Consider the following 4,968-nt stretch of genomic DNA (forward strand, 5'->3'; position numbering starts at 1 on the left):
ATATCTGACCCAGATGGACTGCAGGTCATAACTTCTTACCTGAAGTTCAGTTCACCTGACACTCGCGGACCAGCGGCCGCTTCGGGTCTCTTCTCTTGCCTCCCTTTTCCTTCATCCACCTGCTGGCTTCCACCACTTGCTAATGTTATTGAATCTGTGGAAGCTCCGCGATAGCCACCACACGAAGTAACGAATAATGAACCTATCTAAATCCCAGTAACGAGTAACGCGTTCCTGGTTTTGGCATAATAACTAGTTACCGTGCTCGTTACCACAATAATAACGTAGTTACTGTAACGCGTTACTTAATAACGCGTTAGTCCCAACACTGGTGTTTACACCTCGGTCCATTTGCATTTCCTTATCTTTAAATCCTAAGCATTCATATTAGTCTATTAGTCTATTGTGATTACTCCCTGTTTTACATTAAAGGTTTTTTTTTTCTTTCATGTCCTCTCCCCCTGATTGTCCTGACTGTTTTCACATGTCTTGGCTCCCTTCTTTTTCTAATTCCCAATCAGCTATTCATATATACAAGTGGCAGTTACATCAGGACAAGCAAGGCAAACACTTCTTGCCTTGCCATAAATTAAAAGGTTTCAAATTAAAATGATCTTACTCTTTTAATCTCACACTGCTCTGTCATAAAGCTCCTCACCTGTGAATTAATATGTGCATCAAACATTTTTATTATTGCTGCCTTGTGGCCACTGTCAGATATTGCCACTCAAAGCTGCACTTACTTCAGTCTCATAACAAAGTGTCATTTCTGCCCCTGACAGCGTGTTGTACCCCATTAAAAGTGACTGGAGCTGTAGGTTCTAAGGGCAGCAGCTTGTTTCTGGCACATGCACATTGTATATAAACCAATGGTCCATAAAACAGGCAAGTTGAACAGGTACAGGCTCAGCAACACTTTGAGATCTATGGAAATATCTCAATTTATTACATGTAACTCAGCTGTTTTGCCAAACTCTCCCTTTACTTTCATTAATATTTTAATCTCCCCTGTAGATATTGACAGGTAACTACATCATACATTGCCTTTGAATTCAGCGGATAAGTTTGACTTATCTGACTGCTTTGTTTCACTGAATGCGCCTTATAAACAGACCCATTCATCAACAGTGCGCCTTATAATCCAGTGCGCCTTATGGTCCAAAAAATATGGTAGGTAAATAGTGGAGGAGTGGCTTTATAATAAAGCCTACTTTTTGTTTGTGTTCAGGGCATTGAACACAGTGCAGATGTCACACAGTGGAAATTTGTGTTCGTTTTAGGGTTTTTGTTGTTTTGATTGTAATATATTCGTGCATACAGTACTGATTTTATTTGCATGGTTTTACCCTGATATTTATGTTGCATGTTTTAGTGTTGTTGCATGATATTATTTTAATCCACTGTTGACTGGGCGGACAATAGCAGGCAATTGTTGAAGTGTGGGCGTGCCCTGAGGCAGCCGTGTTTGCAGTAAGTGTGGAGTGCAGCTGGGCTGTGTGGCGACGCGCCCATTAGGAAGAAACAGGGCTGAGACAGGAGGTTCCTCCTTGGTTTTCTGGCTGGCGTGGTCTGTCCCTCAGAAGAGGAATTTCTAATCTGGTTTTAAAGATAAGAAACATTTGCCCGAGCGTGGCCAGACAGTGGTATTTTTTTTTTTTTTTTGCATAGTGTATATTTATTCCTGTCGGCAGGGATTTTAGCATACTGAAAATGTTTTTATTGCATAAAGGTCCTTTTAAAATTGTGTTTGTAATTCTGAATTTCTTCATTCTTGGGAATAAATGGTGTATTTAAGACCTGCTCAGTCTCTGCGCCCTGAGAACTGATTTACTTGCTCCCCTCGTCCTTGTACGTGAAAGAACTTTCAGGTGGGATATTTAGACCTACCAGCCTTAGTAGCTACACAAACAACAACTTCAACACAAGTAACACAAAACTACTTATCCTATTTATCCCAGGGTTTATCAATCTATCTAGGAGTGCATTTTAAGGCACACCTAGATAACTCTACCACTGCATCGACTTAACACCAGAATTCCTCTTTGTCTTCTGGCATGTGAGGCATACACATTCACATTTCAACATTATCCCTTTGATTTCCAGCTGCAAACTCACAGTTCCATATAAGACTTCTTTGTGCTCTTCAACAATATTCATATACTTTTGGTACAACAATTTCAAATGGGTGGCTTTGGCTCAGGAGGTAGAGCAGGTCTGCTAATAATTGGAAGATTGGTGTTTTGATCCCCATCTGCTACAGTCTGCATGCCAAATGTCCTTGAGGCACTAACCCCAAGTTGCTCTCTGATACAGTGGTATGCAGAAGTTTGGGCACCCCTGAAAATTTTCACGATTTTTCTTCATAAATCATTGGTTGTTTGGATCAGCAATTTCGAACACAATGATATTTGAGAAGTCAAATGAAGTTTATAGGATTTACAGAAAGTGTGCAATGGTTACCTAAATGAAATTAGGCAGGTGCATAAATTTGGGCACCCCAACAGAAAAATTACATCAATATTTAGTAGATCCTCCTTTTGCAGAAATAACAGCCTCTAAATGTTTCCTATAGCTTCCAATGAGACTTTGGATTCTTGTTGAAGGTATTTTGGACCACTCTTCCTTACAAAACATCTCCAGTTCAGTCAGGTTTGGTGGTTTCCGAGCATGGATGGCCTGCTTTAAGTGACACCATAGATTTTCAATAATATTCAGGTCTGGGGACTGAGATGGCCACTCCAGAATGTTGTACTTGTTTCTCTGCATGAATGCCTTAGTAGATTTTGAGCAGTGTTTAGGGCCATTGTCTTGTTGAAATATCCAGCCCTGGCGCAACTTCAACTTTGTGACTGATTCTTGAACATTGTTCTCAAGAATCTGCTGATATTTACTGGAATCCATGCTTTTGGTATCCTTCCCCTATGATGGAACAATCTTTGTTTTCAGGTCATTTGAGAGTTGTTTTGAGGCTCCCATGTTGCCACTCTTCAGAGAAGATGCAAAGAGGAGAATAACTTGCAACTGGCCACCTTAAATACCCTTTCTCATTATTGGATTGACCTGTGTATGTAGGTCAAGGGTTAGTGAGCTTACCAAACAAATTTTGTGTTCCAATAATTAGTGCTAAAGCTATTTAAATCAATAAAATGACAAGGGCGCCCAAATTTAGTTTAAGTAACTATTGCACATTTTCTGTAAATCCTAGAAACTTCATTTCACTTCTAAAATATTATTGTGTTTGTCTACTATATGATATATTTAAATGAAATTGCTGATCCAAACAACCAATGATTTATGAAGAAAAATCATGAAAATTATCAGAGGTGCTCAAACTTTTGCATACCACTGTATATCCATCAGAGTATTAATGCATGTGGATGCTAGAAGCAGCAGTAGCAAACTTTCCACCAGCACCATGTTGACGAGCAGCGCTGGACCTGAACTTCAAACCATACTGACGTCATTCTATACGTTTTATTAAGCAAAGATTTTACACTAGGATCCTCTACATGATGAAACTCTCATTTGTCTAGGCTTGGAATTAGCACTAGGATTACACTGATTTATGACACCTCCCTTCATAGCTGGGTTCTGAAAAAAAATGGCATACAGCCACTTACAGTATAACATCAAAGTACTGGAGAATAGTGTTACTTTTCACTGGTTTTCCATGTAGTTAAAGCTTGAAACCTTGGGGTTGCTTTATGTTGTGTTTCTTGGTTATTTAACACTTGATCTGAATCAACTTCAGATTTAATTGAATCCTGAAGTGCATAAACTTTTCACCACACATTTATGGCACACGTAGATGTAAGGTGTTGATCTCAGAAACAATATGTTTGTTTTGACAAATGCTAACCGAGCTCAGATACGAGGGACACATTTCAGTTAAATACATCCATCTTTATCTGTGGCATAAATTGCAGAGATACTTAAATTGAAAAAAACATGGCAATGTATTATCCAGCATATTTTTCATTATAAATTTGGTATAAAACATTAAGGGGTGTGTGTATGGAATCCAAATATAATAAATCTGATATGTGTTTCTACAAACAATAGCTTGATTGAGTATACAGATTGTATACATATATAATCACACAGCTTACCTCAGAAATACTGTAATAAAGTAAAGTCTGAATGAACTTGACTTCACAACAATCTTAACTCCCTAGGTTGGAAAATCTCTGTTTAATGAGACTGTTAATGAGCTGTTTGTTGCCACTGCTCTCGCGGGATGATGTAATGTCCTGAAAGGTTAGGTAAACACTTTAACAGCCAAGGGAGAAGGATTAGGGAAGTTGGTAGGTACGCAGAAAGAAAACAAGAATTACATTGCCTCATAAAATTAAATACATTTCATGACATGGGTGTTAAAGAAAAAAGGGTGTCATATTCCACTGAAATCTTTAAGCCTAACAAGGCAAATTTACATGTGATTTTCAATAATAGGCTACTTCAATGTAATTGCCTTTTGACTTGAAACGGGACCAGTGCAGAATTTAAAGGCAAGTCAAATTTATTCATTAGCACAGCGGTCCCCAACCCCCGGGCCTCGGACCGGTACCGGTCCCTGAGTCGTTTCGTACCAGGCCGCGAGAGTTGAGGCTCAGGTGTGAAATGTATCGTTTTCAGGGTTTTTATCGGTTTTCAGCGTTATTTTGTTATCGTTTTTATCGTTTACTCGGTTTTCCTTGATCTTTTCACGTGTTTTATGAATAAATTTTCTTTTTTTCGGTACCGGTACTAGATTAATTTTGTTGTATTTATCCGCGACACCTTAAAGGCCGGTCCATGAAAATATTGTCGGGCATAAACCGGTCCATGGCGCAAAAAAGGTTGGGGACCGCTGCATTAGCACATTTTAAAACAACACTTTTGTTACTGTATATGTACATATATATATATATATACATATACATATGTATATACAGTATATGTATATACATATATACGTATACATACATA

Source organism: Haplochromis burtoni, unplaced genomic scaffold (assembly GCF_018398535.1).
Source record: "Haplochromis burtoni strain Fernald_Lab_line unplaced genomic scaffold, NCSU_Asbu1 Contig_1495, whole genome shotgun sequence".
NCBI lineage: Eukaryota > Metazoa > Chordata > Actinopteri > Cichliformes > Cichlidae > Haplochromis > Haplochromis burtoni.